The sequence below is a fragment of the Condylostylus longicornis genome, unplaced genomic scaffold (genome assembly GCF_029603195.1).
Source record: "Condylostylus longicornis isolate FDR11 unplaced genomic scaffold, ASM2960319v2 ptg000004l, whole genome shotgun sequence".
Taxonomy (NCBI): domain Eukaryota; kingdom Metazoa; phylum Arthropoda; class Insecta; order Diptera; family Dolichopodidae; genus Condylostylus; species Condylostylus longicornis.
Genome location: NW_026577973.1, coordinates 7,030,098 through 7,052,062, shown reverse-complemented (window position 1 = coordinate 7,052,062; position 21,965 = coordinate 7,030,098). Strand labels below are relative to the sequence as shown.

Sequence of the window (21,965 nt, the reverse complement as noted above, 5' to 3'; positions counted from 1 at the left end):
TTGTTCTTCGAATCAGATTTTCGCAAAAAATATAATTACGAAACAAATTTTTCCAAAGACAATATAATTAAAGTTTTTCACGTTGCTGTCGTTAAAAGAAAAATATACTCCTTATATAGTTAAATTTAACCTTGTAAAGGAATTTGCTTATTGCCAAAATTTTAATGTTTTAATTCGGATCACTTTTACTACTTTACTATTCCATCATAGAATTTAATGTATTCTTTATTCCTAGAAATAAGGAATACATCATCAGCTGATCTGAAAAGGGAATTACTATAATGCTTGTATATTCAGTCTCACCAGAAATTTGTTAGAGTAGGATTATCTTGTAGAAATTCAATATGTTATGTTTTAGTATGCTTTATTTTATGCTTTTAATGATATTTAACACTGTTAATGAGTAAAAATTTTCAACTGTTGCATAATAACTACATGTGGTTGGTGACACAACATTAATTCTATAGGCTGTTTCTTATAAACAAAATATCTTCACAATCAAATTTCCTTTAATTGCTGGTTCTACATTGAGGTAATCTTATGTAAACACTTTTTTGTTTTTATTTACACTCTCGATTATTAAGGTCCTTCCATTTTTATTTCTGATTCACTAATGTTATTTTAAATAATTTTAAAAAATACCAAAAATTCTAGAAATAAATATACTAAAAAATTGAAAAACTGATCACATTTCAAAATTTTTGCCATTTTTTAAATTTTATTTTATTGTAAAACATATTTTCACTTTTATACTAAAACATAAATTCTTAGCAATTCTAAATTCAAAAACCATTTTAAATTGTTTGACAACCCAAATTTTTTGAACTTTAATGTTATGGTTCTTTTTCATTTTACTTCAAATATAATAAGTTTATTTCTTATTTCAATAAAATTTATTCCATTTTTTAAATTTCTAATTATTGCCCTTGTACGAATCAGAATCAAAAATCGCAACGAAAGTCTATTTTAATTAAAGAAAAGATTGTCAACGGAGCCCCATGAACCAACCCCTTTTTAATTTTACTTTTTAACTATTTAAAAAATTATTGTTTCCGACAGTACAGTTACTTAGAGTTGTGCGACAGAACTTTTGTAATTTTTTAATTATAAGATTAAGACAAGGTAAAAAGTAGTTGGTGTAATAGGACTGAGGTCTAAATTTGAAAACATGTTAATTTTAGTTTTTCAATTGATTTTAAATTCTCGTTTATTCCAGTTGATTCCAGTAATTCCACAATTAAGAATGTTTTGTCCGCAATTTGTACATACTACATTTAAATATAATAAAATTTAGTATTACAAATAAAATTTTTCAATATTTTTATATCTCTTCACTACTCTTAGAAATATCAAATCTAAAAACGTTTAATAAAATTATTTAAAAAACTTTGATAAAAAAATGAAAATCTCTATTTTTAATATTTTCAAGTAAATATTCAAATATTTGATTGAGGCGAGAATAAGCTAATATAACCATGGTGCATAAGTACTTTAAGGTCAGAAAACATTTATACTTAATGTAGAGTTTATTTTAAGAACAATTTTTAAGTACTTTATTACATAATTATGTATAAAAGTAAACAAATTAAATCAGAAGGCGCGCCTATTTAACAAAAAAATTATGATAATTTAAATTATACCGTACCGTAAGAATTTTTTTCATTTTTTCAATATAAAAAACTATTTAGGTACACTGAGTAAAAAAAAAATAAATAAACAATAATTTGCGATGTGCACTGGCACTTACACAACAATTATAATTTTAATCGTAAACTAAATATGAACTAATTATAAATTTTGTTTTCCGCGATCGAAATTAATATATTCTTTCAACTACAAACACACATACTCTCTTTTTCATTAAAATTTATGATTAGATAATTTGAATACTTGAAATGATAAGATATAAATGTAAAAAGTTTTTAAAGATAAGAGGAATTTGATAGAACCTTTCATACATATAAGCATTTCTTCGTATGTTTGAATGTACATAAAGAAATGAAACTAGTTTAATATTTACATTTATTCGTCAAAATGATAAGACAATGTAAATTTGGTGGAGTAATTTGGCAAAAAATTAATAGTTAAAAAAAAATGAAAACAAGTAGGTGTCAAGACGAGTTTTTGCTATAAGTAATATACGAGTAGTAAATTTTATGCAAATGTGCAGTAAATGCTCCCAATTAATAGCTTTGACTAATATTGTAGAAAAACTGAGCAAATAGTATTTGTTTTGGTTTTTCCAGTTATTGCTGTTGACCTTAATTCCTTAAAATTAGTAATGAATTTAGAAATCAAAGCTAACTGTAAAAATTAAAACAAATTCAATATACTAATTTAATTATATCTAAAATTATCAGGCAAAATCATAGTGGATCTAAGTTATCAACCAAAAATACTAAACTAGAGGTTCTATACAGTAAAACACAGTAGGTTTTATATTTTCCTTAAGGAAGATGCAACGAAGATAAATGTTGATAAACGCCAATTAATTGATCAATGTTATAATTTGAAAAATGATTTCCAATTAAAAATTGTGCTTGTAATCAATACTGTTACTCTATGTAAAATTCAGAAATTAAATTAAATTTACATTTAATAAAGTAAGAAAACAAAAATACATAAATTAAATATTTAATAAAATTTTTTAAATAATGAAAACACGTATATTATTTATTTAGTATTTCTACAAAGATAAGATTGCTAAATACAGATAATGACACGTAAATGTCTAATTAAGATAACGCGGCCAGTAGATATTCATTCACATAACGTAATAAATGTAGCAGTTTTTATATTTTACTATATTTGAAATATTCATAACCTAAGTAGAAAGGTTTTATTACGTCTCAAAACAGATAAAATATCTTTGCTTAGCTACATAACTAAGCTAATCCGTAAGCAATCCATTTTAGCTATCATAATAAAATTTTTAAAAATACCAACTTATATTTCATGTAAAAATTCGAAAATATTTCATGTAAACTCATAGCGGTAGAATGATTTTGTGGCATTATGACAGACATTTTGAAAATTTGATATTTGAAGTCACATAATTATGTTTGAAAATAGTATGCAAAATGGATTTAAGCTGCAAAGTGGGAAGCACTTGTTCAGGCTTCTTCCCGTAAAATTATTTTTACTCGAATAAGCTGGTGGAAGATGTTGAAAAAGTTTTAGTGGCAACTTCATGCTATTGAGTGTGGGTGGGTGAACATGACTGTTAACCTTTACTTTCCATCCTTAAAAATTGTCGTCTTTAACAATTACAGAGAACTTAATTGAAGCGATTGAAGAAAATAGGTAAATGTTTTCAGTATTATACTTAGTCCGCCCCTGTTTACTCTCCCAAAATAAGGCATGCAAAACTCTAATAAATCCAAAGTAAATAGGTTAAATAAATTCTGGACATATTTCGCAATTATAAGGGTATGTATTAAAAATGATAATTTAGTGCGTATTTCTGTTTGTTTTTAAACAAATTTTTCTGTTGGACTTGATGGAATAATTTTATAATTCTAAATTGCATATACATATATTGCATATAAGCGCCTATAATCTTCTTTTTTAATTTTTTTTTTCAATTTTTTAAATACATGTACAATTCATAGGAACTTGTGTTAAGCTGATAATTTGCAATGAATTAAAGCCTTCAACTCATAACATTAAAAAAAAGGGTAATTCAAGGATCTTAATACTCATATACATAACTTATGTCTTGTAAATATTAAAATCATCTTTAAATTCCATTATTCTCGTCAATTTTTAATCCGTTTATGATCGCTGTAGCTGCTGAAATAGTATTCATAGCAGACCCACAACAAAACTATAGACAAACAAAAGAAACCAAGAATAAGAAAAAAAAAAACAACAACCCAAATTCACTTGTTTTCATTTCAATTTTCAAACAATTTTGTTTTTATTTTTTTGTATGAGTATACAATGTTTTTACCTGTTCTTTTATACAAGGTAACAAAATTTGTCATAAAAATGCAGATAAAATTAAAAAAAAAACATTAATATTTTGTATTAAAGATATTTAATGAAATTCATTTGTCAACTTTGGTCTTGCTCTCCTGCACAGCAATACTCAATAAACATATAAAATGAAATAGGCGAAGATAACCAGCCTATCAACTACGTGTTCAGTGTTATTGGAAAACTTAGAAGACTGATAAAATAAAATAATAAAGAAAACAAAAAAATTCATAAAATATCTTATAAAGAATTACAAATTGGCGGACAATAGCATCAAAAACCCACTAATAGTAGGATTAATAGATGATTATCTACGGATCTTGTTGAAGAAATGGAAAAAAAGAAAAGACCTATTGTATTATTTTTAACTTTAAAATTGAAAAATTTATAGAAAGAATAACGTCATGTTGTTCTGTCTCTTGTTGATTAGGCACTTTTACCATTGTAAGGTTATACATTATAGATTCTGGCAAATATTTGTCTAACACTAAAACGGTTGAAATTCGTTTTAAAGTAATAATTTGAAAGACTAGCTATACACAACTGCTATTTTTATAGTAATTCGAAATTCCATTTAAATATGGTAATATGTATATATTAAATAATAGTCAATAAATCCATGTTCCTGAATTCAAAGTAGGCTGATTTTTAACTTATTTTAGTATTTAATTTAAACTTTTGATTATTAAATTATTAAGCAAAGCACTATAATAATTAGCCTTTTTGTTCCCCAATTAAGTTGCATATTCCTATTTCATATAAACTTCTTAAACTTTGCAATTTCATTAATAATCCTATTTTGTTGCGAAAAAAGCCTATAAGATCTTGAAAATTTTCAATGTTATATAGAATTTAAATTTTGCCTTATCAGAAATCAGAAAGTTAAGAACATTTTTTAAAATATGTAAATCAAAAAAGAAGTAAAATTATGTAAAAATCAAAAAGAAAATCGTAAACTATACAGAAAATAAGAGTGGAATTCTGCTGTTAGCAGTTCATATTAGGCTTTGTATCAGTTTTAACTTGCTATGCGATATCAAAATTTTATAAGGGTTTTTTTTAATTGGTTCACTCATTACCAATACAACAACTTTTAACTTAATTATTTTTCTTTTATTTTTAATTTAAAATTTCTGTTATTTTAGTTTTTTTTTCTTTTTTGAAAAGTGCAGAATCATTGGTAAACCCCTATATCTATATAAATAATTAAAGGGTACCATATATTTTGAATTTAGTACAAATGTTGAAAAAAAATTCCATCAATTGTAAAAAATTGAAAAAGAGTTTAATAAGTTTAAAAATTTCGTCTACGAATGCATACATTCTTTCTTCATATCTTTTGAGAATGCAGTTCAAAATACACTTCACCATTTCTTTTAACAATAATAAAAAAACTGGTTCTAAAGAAGTCTAGGGGAGACTAGAATAAGAAACCATTATAGGTTTCATTTATTTTTCTTATATATTTAATTTTTTTCTGCGGATCATAGTAGATCATATGACGTCTGATTGTAACAAATGTTGTTAGAAATTACGTAATAATTATTTTATATAAAGCATAAAGAAAAAGAAAAAAATAATTTTAAAAATCATGTTTTGAAAATATTAATGACCATCGTTGTACCATCATATTATACACTTACTTGTATATTATATAATTATATAGTTGTGTATTTATTTTACACGATAGTTCTGTATAGAGGTTTGAATAATGAAGTTCGACAAGATTTAAGAATTGACTTCCAAGAGTTAATTATTTTTTTAACAATTAAGCAGTATTCGGTTTGATCAATAGTTTTACGTTTAGTTATTTATTCAAAATAAGTTTTTAGTAAACGGGCTGTTAGGATAAAAAAGTTTTATAGCCCCAAAGTTCTTGATTTTAAAAATTAAAACGATTTTCAAGGGCATATTTTTTTTGAAATAACTTATTTATTCTAAATTTTGGAAATTCTTCAAATTGAAATAATTTAAATTATTCGTATGAGATGTGCACGTTTGTGTTCAATAAGTTCAATAAGTTTGACAGTATTTGAAAATGTTCGCGGCATGTTTGATGAGTTTAATAATATTTGTGTGTGAATTCGTATTATCATTTCTTAATATTGACACTTTTTACATTGCAAGAAAATTTTAGACAATATTTAAACAACACGTGAATTTTAATTGCATTGGCCAGCAGGATGGTTTTCTTGTGATAAATCAAATGAAAGCCATGTACTAGTTTTGTATGCCTTATACGTACATACATTTCCTTCATTTCAGTGACATTTCATACACTTTCCCCCATTTAGTGACGAGTTTGACATTTTTCATTTTTCTATTACTGAAGATAGCCTATTCCAATTCAAATTTTTCATTTATCAATTTATTTTTCAAAAATTGTGAATGAAAAACTAAAATATTGATTTTGTTAGTTCAGATATACAATTTCATTCTATAAACATTATATTAGCGATAAATTATCTTGTTATGTGCTGATAAGTAATTTTTGAATATGATAGAATAGGTCTGTTTGGCATAATTTGCTATAATTGACATATAAGTACATATGTAAATGTGTTAGTGTACCGATATTTCCTTAGAGAAGACTACAACGCACAATGGTTGCTCGTATACAAATTATCAATTAAATTTTCAAAACTATTTGTTTTTTTTAAATAGAGCTTTACAACTAATCTAATATGGAATAAAAAAATGTTTATGAACCAAATACAAGTTAACTTCTTTTATAATAACAAAGTATAATCAAGTAATCTGTAAAACTGTTTAAGTATAACTTAATAATTGTGGTTACTAATAAAATTGTATGTATACGTTACATGTATAGAATATAAAAATACAGGCGCCTCAAAATCTATAAAAGCTATTCAAACTTTTGTAAAGTTTAAATATAGACACTTTTTTGACGGTTTTGAATTTAATGTGTGCTATCAATTAAATGAAAATGTACGGGATATCAAATGTTATTAAATTGAATAAAATTAAAATTTAAAAACTTCGAAACTGAAATTATTTTAAAATCTAGCTCAAGCTAGAATTGTTATATATATGAAAGTATTTATATAATTAACATTATTATGTGGTTGAACCTACAGAAAACTTCCAAACTATTTCCAATCAAATGTTATTTTCTACTGTACTGAGTGTACTGCTATATGATAAATTACCTAATTTTGGATAAGTGTATACTATAAAGGTTTGTGTTTGAATTATTTTTTGGTTTTTTAATATTAATATTAATATGAAAAATCAAGTATACAAAAAAGTAATAACGAAACAACTTGAAAACCTGAAAACATTGAAAACATCTTGTTGTCGATATTAATATATATGTACATATTTTTATTGTTGTTATTATTATTTTCTAATATTCTTATATTCTTCCTAATATGAACATTTATAAGTGTTTATATATTACGTTCTCTTCTGATAAAGAACAATTTTAAATTAAGACCGGCATGGCATAATAGAATTTTTTTATGTTTTTTTTTCTTCTTATTTTTCTCATATAAATTCTCTTTTAGCGTACAAAGAAGGAAAAAAAATTTAAGGGAAAAATAGTAATCAATCATTTTGGGACCACGCCTTTAGCAGCATTACTCAGCATTAAAATGGACGACCTAACAACATATTTCCAATTTATGTTGAATTTTTTTTTACTTGTTTTTTTGTTATATTTTTTTTCTTCTTTTTTTAATTCTTATTTTGTTCTTAATACAACTTTACTTCTAAAACTTGTACCAAAAATGTTCTTTAGATACACACACAAAATTTTAAAGTATTAGTGTTGCGCATGATTTTTTATAGAATACTAGTCTATACTTACATACATCGAAATGTAAAATTTCACGTACATAATTGGAAGAAATGGAAAATGCTCACAGATCTTTACATTTCATTTGCTTTTAAGGGAACAGTTTCTTTTTTTTGTGTATTCAAAATTTTATGCAAAGTTTTTCTTAGTATTTGTTCTGAGAAAATTTACGACAAAATATAAAAAAAGAAATCGAGTTTTTATAGCGTGTGAAAGGAAATTAAAAACAACCACAAATTGACATACAAACGAACAAAAAAAAAAACAGAAAAATTTTGGAGCATTACCAATACAGACAAGGAAAATTAATTATTTTTTATTATATTTCAAGTGGGAGTAGATTTTCTGTGTATTGAGAATCAACTTTTCTTCTAATTTTTCGTTTTAAGATTATCGTCCTTAGAGTTTACAGATATACACTTTATTCTATGAAATTTTCTATTAGTAGATGTTTTATGCCTATATGCGATTAAGGAAGAAGTAGAAGGTAGTAAAACGAAAATAATTTTTTTTTTGTAATAGATTTTATGAAAATTAGGATATTACTAGGATTCAAAAATGATATTAATGCGGCTTGCTCAAAAAGTTTCAAGGAGTATAAAAAAAACAAAAAAGTAAAAAAAGAAATAAAAAATTAAATAAAACTTTCAACCTCATTCAAAAATTTTTACAATTTAATAAAAGTAATTTTTTATGACAGCTACGTAAATTGGATTTGGTTTTTTTTTTTATACATAAAGCCTAAAATTGTATATATAATTTATATATAAGAGGTAGAGAAAAGAAAAGTATAACTCTAGGCGCGTTTTGTGAACGAAAATTGTATTACGTACATTACATATAAATATTTGATATAATTTATTTAAAAGGATCCCGAAAATTCTCAAAAAATATATTCTATGTATATTGCGTTTTTCTCAGAAAATTGTTTTGGTTAAAATTAATGTTGACTTCTTTCAATTTTAATAAGTGTCGTTTGCAGTTGGTTGAATGAAATTTATAATTTGAATTATGTAAATTTGAAATTTGATTAAGTGAAAAAATTTCCAAAATTCAAACATAACTTATAAATTTTTTAGACATTATTCGTATTATACATAGAAAGTGAGATATCCTGACTGGTTGGCTATGTATCTTAAAGTATTAGTACCTCTAAAAACTTCCAAAATCGGCTTTGCAAGTTACGTATTTTTGTGCGATGTTGTCGAAAGTAGAAAGACGATAAGAGTTCCAAGCTTGTTTGAAAATAGGTTTTTTAAGGAATCAAACTGGATAAATTTTCCGAAAGAGGTTGAGTGAATTAAGTTAACAAATATGGTCATACTATAATTCGCCAAAATGTTATTGACGACTTTTACATATTACACAAGTCTGGGGAAAAGACTAAAAAAACTTGTAATCATTATTATTTTTATGTTTTTTATTACAAACTTTACACAAAGTTTCCACAATATGAACTATTTTCGAACAATAAAGAACAAATATTAAGGAAAAAAAAAAGTAATAATCTACGAATTTTCTCCTCAATTAGAAAACAACTACAACAATTCTTTCAAAACAAAATAAATCATTTCAATTGGCATGTAATTAAAATAAAGAAATATAAATTTGATTGTTATACAATTTCGATTCTTTTGATTAGAAAATCAAAACACAAATGATGAAAGTGGAAATTTCAATAGAACTCATCAGAATTAAAAATCTCCTCATCATTACAATGATTTTTTAAAATATTTTGGTCAAAATATTATACGTTTTGTGTTTATCTTCTTCATTCACATACCAACCGAACCTTGTCTGAAATCGAATAAAGTATAAGTGGAAAATGAGTTAAAGAGAAGATAAGTTTAAAAGTATAACTTACTTATGTATAGCGTTTTTATGTGCGTGTATTATTCACTTAATAATTTTACGTTATTAGAACCATTTTTAAAAAATATTTAAGATTTACTTATTTACACTTTTACATTTTTAACTTTTCTTCGACTAAATTATGAATGATTGTAAATTCGGAATCTTGCAATGATTTTTCAATAGATTGTGACATTGCATTTTTTTAAGTTTAATAAAAAAAAAACTATGTCAGAGAACTTCTTTTGGTCTTTAACCAAACAGAAAGATTTTATAGGAAGAATTCTTACAAGTTATTATAGCAAATATAATTGCACGAATTTTAATTAGATAATTTTCATTTAGATGCGGATGCATTTCCGAGAGATTGCAACAATAAGACAAGAATAGGAAACTTAAAAGAATCTAAACGATTACTTGATTTTCATGGGGTTAGAGGGAATAATTCTGGAAAACACCATGTAAAAATTTAAATGAAAACAAAAATATTTTCAAAGTAATTAAACGAAATTTTCATTTAAATTACTTTCCTTTCGTTATCAACAACAAAATTATGCATTTTCCAAAAATTTTCTTCAAATCTTAAGACTCCTTGATAATTTATTGTTATCTTATAATTACTGATAAAAGTAAGTATGAGCTTGGCAAAAGATTTTAGTTTGGAAAAAATTTGGGCTGTTAAACTCAAAAGTAAACCGAAATATTGTTCTCAATGTGAACTACAAAAATTTATTTTATATGCGCGTACTTGTAGAGATAAAGTCGATTGGCATGAATTTGAATAGAAAAAAAAAATAGTGGTAGAAAAATTTATTTTCGATTCTACCGTACATTACAATTTACTGTTCTTTAACATGATGATGTGTGAAAGTGTCAATCAGATAATTTTATTGGATATAAATGTAGATATAATGTCTATTGTAAAACGTATTCTTTTTTAATTACCACTCTGATAAACTACAAACAGTGCAAATTTTTAACTTTTGCAAGTAACCTTTCGTTACTAATTGTTTCAACTGTGAAACTGATTTTAATTTATTTGTAATCCCAAGATTACGAAAAAAAAATTCTAAGAAAATTTTTCACAGACCAATTTTTACACGAGCTTCAACAAGTTTGTGAAGTTTTAGCAAGTTTCAATGATATACCATACAATCATTGGGGAGGGGAGAGGAGGGGGCATAATAGATCCTTATACATAGTCGCGGTGCGCACTGTTAACCCTGTTTTACAAATCTACAATCTACAAATTATATTGGGATCTATTGATCATTACCCATTATATACTCTCTGAATGTCATACATTTTAACATAATTTATTTAGGATAACAAAAACATATATTTGACATAAATTCAAATACATAGATACTTTCACTATAATAAGATCGAACAATAATCAACTATCGCTTTTTAAATAATTGTTATTGTTCTACCCATTGTCAATAACATTATTGACCAAAACATCGGCTTTTTTTCAGTTAAAAGATTAGGAATTTTAATCAAAAGAAAGCATAATAAAAAGAAAACAAAAACTTTCACCTGAGAAAAAAACATCATTAATTATCTCACAAGGAAAAAACTCATATAATTAATTTTCTTCCCAACCAGGCTCTAACAACTAGTAATGTAATATATTTAGATCCTAAAAAAATTTTAATAATACATAAAGATTAAGGATATTTTATTTCTTTACAGGCAATTAATGATATTCACCTCTTAACCGCATCAATAAAATAAATGATGAAAAGAAGAATGATGACAAAAGATCAACTTTCATTAGTTCCTTTTTTTTTGGATTATTGATACCATCTAAATATCAAATTCTAAAACATCTCCTATAATACCCCCAACAAAGAATATTTAAAGAGAAAATAGTGTAAAGAAAATTAATTAATTAATTTTTAAGTAGCCCGCACTTTTATTGACGCAAAATACCATCAATTCCATAGAAAAAAAACCAAATAAACATTGTTAAATGTCACATCAAAATCATATAATTTTTATGACCTTCTCTACCTGTTTGGTATGTCATGTCAAATAAAAATTCAAAAATCAATTTTCAATTTTATAAAGACAAATTTACCTTTAAACTTTTGAGAATGACTAATGATGGTGAAACAATAATTTGACAGTTATTTGAGACACAAACCATGTCATCGAATTATGTAATCGAATCGAAAGCAAATAGCGATAGGGCACTTCTTATCAACAGTATTTTGTTAAGCAAATTACATTATTTATAATAAAAATTGAATAATTGATAGTAAAAGGATCTTTAAAGAAAATTAATAATAATTAATTGATTGGAATGGGAGTTTCATTAATTTTTATTATTTAAAAAAAAAAAGAAATAATAAAAAGAAAAATTGATATCTAGTTGTAGTGTGGGTTTAACTTGTCAAACATTGTTTTATTGTTTGAATGTGAGAAAATCAGGTTCAATGAAAAAAACCTATTAAATTTTTAATTTAAACCATCTATAGGCAGATCAATGATGTTTTTTTATAAAAGTAACTTTATCTTTCTTTTATGTAAAATTATTATATTAAAGCTTGTTGTTTCCCTCTTTGAATTTATACCAATGGGTAAACAATAAAATTTGTATCAAAGATAAATCTTCCATTTAAAAACTTTTTCAAGCTCAGCAAACACAAAATTAAAATACTTTCGGAGTCAAACTTTTTATTAGGTCAAATTAAATCGGACGATTCTTTTTCATTTAAACGAAATTTAAATTCTTGATCAATGAATGAAATTCTGAATCAATCGTCTACTTGCTTCTATAGAGCTTAAAGATACAATAAATTAATTTAAATCAGCTCAGTACTATTAACCTAAGTAAATATTAACACCTAACACTTAATAAATATTTAAAAGTATTCATTATTTTTCTTGACATTGCATACAAATAAGACAACACTTCAAGAGTTTTTGACACAGAATGACTGAACAAATAAAAGTTAAATTTGTGAAGCCAATACAATATGTAATCTTATAAGAACATTACATAATATCATACTTAATTTAATAAATATTTACTATTTTAATAAAATACTACTTTATTATCATTTCCTGAATATACCCATAATTTGCTTACAATTAATTTGATTAAAGTTAAACGTCCATATTACATTGACTGAACAAACAAACGAATCAAAAACTATAGTAAAGGTGAGTGTATACAAACATAATGTGTAATCAATCAGGTTTGTGTGTATTTTAATAATTTTAACATAAAATTCCTGTCAATACATTGCGGTCAAAAAACAAATACATATAACAAAAATAAAAAAGGACTTTAAAAGGACAATATTTTTTCATTTATTTTTAACCACAAGGAATACACAAAAAAGGATATCGAAATTCCAAAATCCTTTTCTATATTGTATTCTAATTTTTTTAATAATTCTTATACGTATATATATACAAACGTGTTTTGCACCGACATTTTAGAGGTTTTGTTTTGAAAGCATAGTAAACACAGCATGACAATTTCTTTTTCGCAAAAAAAAAAAACTCGATTTTGTAAATTCGAAAAAAAAAATAACAAAAAGGTCAATAAAATAAAAGGATATTTAATTTTTACCTATGTTTAATAACTTTGCAATATTTGTTAAAACTAGTAAGTACAGTAAGTTAATAATTAAGCAAAAAAGGATTCAGTTGACCATTAAATCATAATGTAGAAAGAAATCCTTTTGTAGTTCATTTTGTAGCATACACAAAAATTGATTATGCCGGTGAAATTTTGTTTTAAAAATGTGTATGTGTGCTTAGGGGTAGTCATGCATATTGTTACAAACTTATACTCATTCAGTGAATCAAAAATTACAAAAGAATTTTTTCAAAAGAACTACTACTGGACGTACATAAATACTTGGAAACTTCTGGTTAATCAATTATAAAAAAAAGGACATAAATAAATGAACAAGTGCGAAACTATTCACCGCTAAAGACAATTTACATAGAATGCGGTGTTTCTTTGCAAAAATAATAAAAATTTTTATGAAAGAATTTTACTACATATAAAGTTTTAAAAAAGTTTTTACTCTAGGGAAAAGAATTAAAAAAAAAATTAGTTCTTAAAAAATAAAATTTTTATATTGCTCATATGCAAACACGTAAACTGTCTTATATCAAAAATTACCTCAACAACTAAATTTATTTTAAAACTTTCTGTTACTTCGTGATTATTTCTAATTTATTTTTTAAGATAAAAAATTTATATTACAGAAGGGTGATTCTTTATAACTGTTGACTGGGTACTGAGTTTAAGAAACGCAGTAAAGAAATTTACTTCCTTGAAATCTGGTTTTTTTAAAGCTAAATTAAAACTTTAACAAAGTTGTCGTATTTACTTTACATTGCGATTAAAATAAATTTGCATTTTGTGTTTTGAATAATAAATTTGCTTAATCGGTTTCTCACTAAGATTTGTGATTTTTTTATTATATTTTATTATTTTTTCTCAACATTTTATGGAAAAGTTAAAGAAAAACTACGTAAGATTTCATTTTTTATTGCGGAATAACAGAATTTTGTGTCTTTTCGCTCAAATTTCTTGAAAGAATAAAATAGTACATGATATTCAACCATCTCTTTCTCACCAAGAGAGTTAAAATATAAGACATGTAATTGAGGAAGAAATTAATATAAGATATGTACTAAAAAATGTATTGTGCTAGAAGCAATATGAATTCTTTTCATAAGTATGTTCATAAAAAGAACTAGCACTTTTATTAGCAACTGCAGCTAGTAAACAATAATATATACAGCGATCATAGAAACTACTTGAACATTTTGAATTGAATCGAACAGTAAACTGCGCATTGTCATAGTTTTTCAAAAATGAAACTAATTTTTAATAAAGAGGGAACACTGTATTAATGTTATTATAATAAAAAAAAAGCAAACGATAAGTTCAGAACAAAATTATTTTTTTATACAATTATTGAGCGACCTATACATAATCAAAGGGGAAAGTGTTTAATTATTTAAATTAATTTTGCAACTTTTTAAATGAGTTTATTATGCGAATATTGTTTTTTGCTTTTCAAATACATATTTTCCTTTTATTGCTCGTTTATTACCATGTAATCTATAATTATACACTTGATTTGTTTTTTTAAGTATAATATTTAAATAAAAAAAATTAATTTTCATTGACTTTTAATTATAATAATTTTAAATGAATTTTGTTATTTTATTAACATTTTGTTTTAATGTACATACATTCGTACATAATGTAAGTGATAATTAATACTTCTTATACATTACTTGTCACACATTTATATTTGAGATATTAAAATAATTATATTTATATAAATCCTTTAATTTGTTAAAGAAATAGCAAATTATTTACGTATATTTGTATATTGTAGTATAAAAAAAAACAAGTTTAGGGTAAATTAAATGTTTGTAAAAGAGCACAAATATATATTACAATTTTAAATTAAATATTGCATGAGATGAATAATATAAATTTCTTAGTATACTTAAGAGAAGAAAATTTCCAAAAAGCTTCTTTAGAAGAGATTAAATTTTGAGATTTTTTGTCCCAATTTATTTGGATAATACGTATATACTAAAAGCCAGCATGTAATAACTTCGATTTCAGACAATAATAAGAAATAAATTTAACCAGATCACAAACTTAAACAAAGAAAAACTATGAAATAATTTGACAAGTATACATATCTGTGAATGATTTAAATTTTTAAAATTTACGATCACTGTGAATTGTAATTTTCGAATAAAGAAAGACAAATTTTGGGACAACGTTTAATTGTTAAACTAAGTAAATATATTATATTTTTACATTGCGCTAAGTAAAATATTCAAATTACTAGATAAACAGACTAAATAAATTTCATAGTTACATTTTCTTTCAAATTTTTTCAAAAATGTACAAAATTAATAAAACTAAAACAAGTTTATGTGATTATTATTGGATTAAATAACTTGTTTTCTAATTATACAATTTAAATATATATATACATGCATATATATATATACATGTAAGTATATTTTTTGTAAACTATTAAGTATCATAATTATAACATTCATTTAATAGCTCAAGTGGAAATTTTTTCTTATATATATTTACGTATATTTGTAAATACTTTTGAAACTGACATATTTGATGGTCTTCCAATGTTAAATTATATATTTTAATTTAAGACTAAGTATATATTTAATATGAGAATAAGAAAAATAGTTTTTTTTTTATAATTTAAATAAAATTAACGTTCTAAAAAGAAAAGTTCTGACAAGTTGCACTTATTTTTACTTGGTTTAATTATAGTTAAGAGAAAAATAAAATAAGTTTTTATATTGATGTAATAATGAGTGTATATATATTGTAATTACTATATGCACTCTATAATTATTTTTAAAAGTTAAACTTATTGATAACAAAATTATATAATTACAATTTCCTTAAACTTTTTAACTACTGTAAATGTTATACAATAAATATAATTTCATTATGACTAAGTTGTTGATGTGTTCAGAGTTGTAAATGTACATATACCTTAAAAAATAATTAAAATTAGAAAAGTCTTCAGTCTAACTACATATTATATATGGGACTGCCCATATCCTAGTTTTGAGTAAGCGCTCATTCATAAGTTTTACGTAACTTTTGAATAAATGCTCGCAAAAATTTTACTAAATATTCTGTTAAAAAATTTTATTTACTAGCATTATAAGCCAATCAATATAAAAATTAAATATTAAATTCTTAACCTAAATTTCTAAGTTTTCATAATTATAAAAATTACTACTAGTATGCAATTAGCATGGAGCTTTTTTTATTTTTTTAATTAACAAAAAAATTTAGTTTAATTTTTCTAACGATTTTCTAGTTTATTACTTTATAATAAAGCCATAATGTAGGTATAGTATACAGAAATACACTGAAAATTGTTTTTTTTTCAATTCCACACAAAGATTTGCCCAAAAAATAGAAGTTTTAAAATAAACAAGACAATGGTAGTTTGTTGCACACATTTTATATTAAATTTGTTGTTCTTATTTTGTGTTTTTACTATATCTTTATGTATCTGGAATTAATAAAGCATAATTTGCCAAGGCATAATATAAAACATTAAAAAAATAATATTAAAGTACAAATGTAAAATTATTAATCAAAGGAGCAATGTTTTATGATTCCTTCAAAAAAAACTCGAAATTTGTTCACTATTCAACACAATATTCATCAAATATTCACTATGTGTACATAGTATAATCGTATCGCAAAACGTTATTTAAACACTATATAATATTCCTGCTTTATGTTTACAAAAACTGGACTTAATGTAAAATATTATAAAAAATACAACCGCTTAAGTTTAGGAAAATAAAGAGCAAAATTAAAACAAGAAGGATTTTTATAGTCTTATGTTAATATTAAAATATTTTTCATGGTGGCATCCTTTATATGATTTTTCGTTGATTACTTTAAAATATTTAAATATTTAAATTTGCATTGCAAAATGCATACATTTCTAAAAAGTTTTCAGTACACTTGAAAATCGACGCGAATTTATGTAAATACTTGAAAGAATCGGCGCGCAAATGTATACACTTGTAATCTTGATAGTTAAATAGAAAAAAAAATTTAATCCAAAAGTTCACCCACAATTGCAAGAGCTTCAAAATAATTGTGTATACTAAAATTTTAAATTTTTATTTTTAAAAATGTAGAATCTACACTTACATATTATGAAAATTTTTAAATTTCAATTCTAGAGCTACTTAGAGTTACTTAGAATTTAAAAAAGATAAATTCCAATTTTCATTGGTGCAAGAGTCGTTGACGTAACCATAGCTGATGAAACACGGCTTTGTCTAATTCAAATTTAAATCAAAACTTAATATTACCGAAAGATATTGATGTAAATTTATTAATTTATATTCTCCGTACATTATCACAATTAAATTGTATGTATTTCCAGAAAAAAATATAAAATTTTATTTTAAAAAACTGCAATACGAATAAAATTTAAAAAAATTGCAATAGGATTTTTCTTTTCTTTTTTTTTTTAAATAAATATCGCTAATATAAAAGTTGACCTCGAAATCAACACTTAATCAAGATGAATTTTTTAAAAACTTTCATTCCATAAACGGTGTGATTAAATTTGAAAATAGGATGAATTCTATTATCATACTTGTGATTATTTACAAATTTTCATTACAATGCGAAATAAAGATTAAGTTATCACTTCATTTAAAAAAAAATATACATACATGCAAACATGTTAACATGTGTGATGTATATATTTGTACATAATTATATAAATCATTATTTTTTAAAAGCCACTTGTAAAAATTAAAAAAGAACGAAAAGAAAAAAAATCTTATCAATTTCACATTCAAAAACAATTGAAAATATTTTTGTTTATATACAGTGTCGCAAAAGAAAATTTCTATTAAAAATAATAGAGACATAAAAAGTGTTGCTGATAGTAAGGTCATTGATTCCTAAAAATTATAGCTCATATGTATCCTGAAAATAAAATTTAATTTTTTTTCAATGAGTTTACTGTAAATGAATTCATCGAATAAAATTTCAATTAGCGAATATTCGAGTCAAATAAAACTTTTCAAAATTACATGAATATAATTGTAGGCTTTCCGAAATTGTCGTAATGGCCATAAATAAATAGAGTCATAATAGAATTGTTGTTTTCTTTGCCTGAAAGTTTTATCTTTCAAAATTTTAATTGAATCAAATCAAACCTATCAATAAAGTTTACAAGTGTAAACCCTGACTAACTAATTAAATAAATTTTAAATATACATATAAACAGAAACCTCTTACATGTGGTATATACAAGTTTATTTGAATGAATTTATTTTATAATTACAAATTTATTTATTTATTCGTTATCATGAAAAAAATATACTATACATCTGCATATACATTTTTATATAAAGAAAATAATTTTTACCCTATCGTCAAGTAGCAATATTAATGATTTCATTTTGGATTGAATCTTAGCTAAATTGTAGGAAAATAATATTTTACTCAGCCAAATGATACAAAATGTACCCAACAATGTTTTCATGTTTTTATTATTAAAACTTTTCTATCATGCTATAAGAATTAAAAATTTATATCATGACATAGAATCTTTGTTTTGATTATTTTATTTCAAATGCAATAGCATGATATACATAAAATTTCAAATGACATAAAAAAATAAATATTATTATAATGCAAATTGTATTGTCACATAAAAATCACAGGGTTAATTTATGTATGCATGTGTTGATGTGTGTATATGTAAAATATCAATTCTGTTTTTTTTTATTATAGTCTACGATTATATCATCAAGAATAATTAATTTTTAAGTATAAACTTTAATTTGTTGCTAATTTGAGTTTTGAACTAAAATTGTTAGTTACAGTTTCCAAACTTATTATTAAAATTTGTACTTAAGGTAGCAATTTAATTTAGACATTAAGCATAAAATTACAAACATAGGCACGTATGTATGTATGTAAATATTTACAACGATTTAAGAAAGAAAATGTGCTACAGCTTGGAAAGAAAATCATAGAGTTTGCCGTAAAGCGACAACTCTTCACCATTCCATATTCTTAAATGTAACAAAAGTCACTGAAATTCAAACGCAATTTTTTTTTCTTCCCTTAATAGTGTTTTTTGTATGAAATAGAATTTTTATTTCATTGTTTTTTTTTTTATTAGTATTGCGATTGAACGACCTTTAGTCACTTTGTTTACTTATTCTTGTTTTTAGGTTTCCGAATTTTTTTTCCGTGAGCATGTTGCGTATTAAACATTTGAATATTATATAGTTATAATAAACATATGTAAACGTATATATATGAGTATGAAAGCTTATACATATAATTTACTTTGTTATGTTAATACATAAGCGATTTACATATGTATGTAATATGAATGTATGTAATTAAATATCATTATAATTAAATAAATTTTAGTATGATTTGATTTTTGAATATATTGTGCCTTTTATTACGACAATGAACTTCAAAAAAAATTGATTTTTGTTTTTAAATTTACTATAAGGTAAAATGTGTTAGTATTTAGATAATGTAAGTGTAAATATACTTATTTATACATATACTTATTTATTATTTATATGTATGTATATATGTAAATACTTTTGAGTGTACAAAGTTTATATGTACGTAAAAACAGATGTAATGCTGTCCCTTCACTCTACAATTCATTTTTTGAGGCTTGCGCCGAGTACTATTATTCAATGTAAAAATTTATCAAAGCCGGAACCTATGGGAGCAAAAATTTTTATTACTCAAAAAAAAACCTCAAGTTGTCCTTGCAGAAGTGTTATTTATACTGAAAAAGAGAAAAAACTGTCAAACGTGTAGGACGAAAAAAATTTATAGAAAGTTTAGAAAAATTTAGATATTTGTGAATATTTTAAATCCACCAATGCCGGAATTAATTTTTGTTTTAGAAAATAACTTTATATGAAAAATAAAGAAAATAATTAAAACCTATTTAAATCAAAATATGTGAATATATAGAAAAATTAATCGAAATTTCTCGCATTTCTTAAAGCAATTTATGAATAATTTACATTAAATTTTTTCAAAATAAATTACAATTGAAATTAAAACTGGTTATTTTAAATTTTAATAACCTTTTACCTTAAAATTTGAATTATTGAAAAGGAAGAATTAAAATTTCATGTGACAAAAGCAAAAATTTTTGTTATAATTCTCGATTTTTAGTACACTCTTATCACTTTAATTCTCGTAACATTACAAATTTTTAGAAAATCTTTCCCGTTTGTCATTTTTTCAAATGACAATTTTAATTTTTAATATTGAAAAACAAGCTAATTATATGTAAAGTTTTATAAAATAATATTGTAAATAGTTGTGTAAAGTTTAAATTATTTTTTGTTTTTGAAAAAATTGTTGTGTGACTTAGAAATATGAAAATATAATTACAATTTTTATGATCTATGATAAATTTAAAATGTCATCAAACAATGTCAATATTAACCATTAAGTAAACAAATTCTAAGCTTTTAATAATTTAATAAATTTATATGAACTAGCACATATGCATGTTTCTGTGTGTATTAAATTATTATCATACAGACAATTTCACACGCATAGATATGTATGTATGTATTTATATGTTTACAGCCAAACACGTAAACAAAGTTAAATTTTTTCGATAAATAAATATTAAATATTTAATTTCTGTATTATTTTTTTTATCTACATAAATTTTAAACTAATATTCTCTTTATTTAAATATTACGAGTTAATACAATTCGATAATAAAGCAATAATTTTTAATTTTAAAGCTTCATCGCTCTATCTTTGGTATATGACTATTAAATGCGACAACTCAAATTAATCTAATGTTTTTACATTGAAAATATTTAATTAATTAAGATATTGATCAAGTAAATTAACAAACAAATTGTAGTATGTGATTTGTTTTAAAATATTAACTAGTATAAATTAAATGATTTTCTAAGTTGATTTTGTGGTACGCAAATAAAGGAAAAAGGTAAAATTTAAATTACAAAATAAACAAAATATGAAAAGGGTTTTGAGTATTTTTGAAAACAAGTTGGAATAGGCCCATCATCATGCATTTCAATGTTCTCGTACAGCTAGAATTTTCAGAATTTTAAAAATACATTAAGTATATTTCAGTAGTCGAGAAAAAATTATAATTAGGTATGAACTGTTTGTAAATCAACTCTAATTTTATTTATTATTAATTTAGCTGTAACTAATCACAGTGTGTGTATGTAATATATAAATTATATTTAAGAGTTGAAAAAATTTTTTCTATACATAAATTTCAATTTTCATATCTAAAAATCTGGCAACACCTACTTACAAAAAATTTTTACCAAAACGCTATTGTATATTTTTCTACTTTTTATAGCATGAGTTAAAATTAATTAGTTATAATATATACAAATATATATATGAAATTAGTCTAACATTTTAAATATTAAAGTCAATTTAAAATTTGCACATGAAGTAATTAAATATTCAATTAGTGTTGTCAAATATTGAAAATATGATTTTAATGTATTCAAAATACAAATATACGAATTTATGATTACAAAATAAATAATTTAATATGATAAATTTTGATTGTCTTTTTAAAAAAAAATTGGTTACAAGTTAATTAATGCAATTGCAAAAATTACTGGTTTAGCTTTTTAATTCGAAATTAATTTGAAATTATACCTTAAATATTTGATAGATGTCAAGCTTTCCTTTTTGGTTTCGCAACCGTTTAAAATTTCCATTAAAATTTTT

The 21,965-nt window shown here is 23.5% G+C and overlaps 1 protein-coding gene across 1 annotated transcript in view; it reads right to left on the bottom strand.

Moving 5' to 3' along the window:
• LOC129612718 (segmentation protein cap'n'collar) overlaps window positions 1-21,965 on the bottom strand; it is a 110,710-nt gene that overhangs the window by 66,349 nt on the left and 22,396 nt on the right. The gene's annotated exons all lie outside the window — the stretch shown is intronic.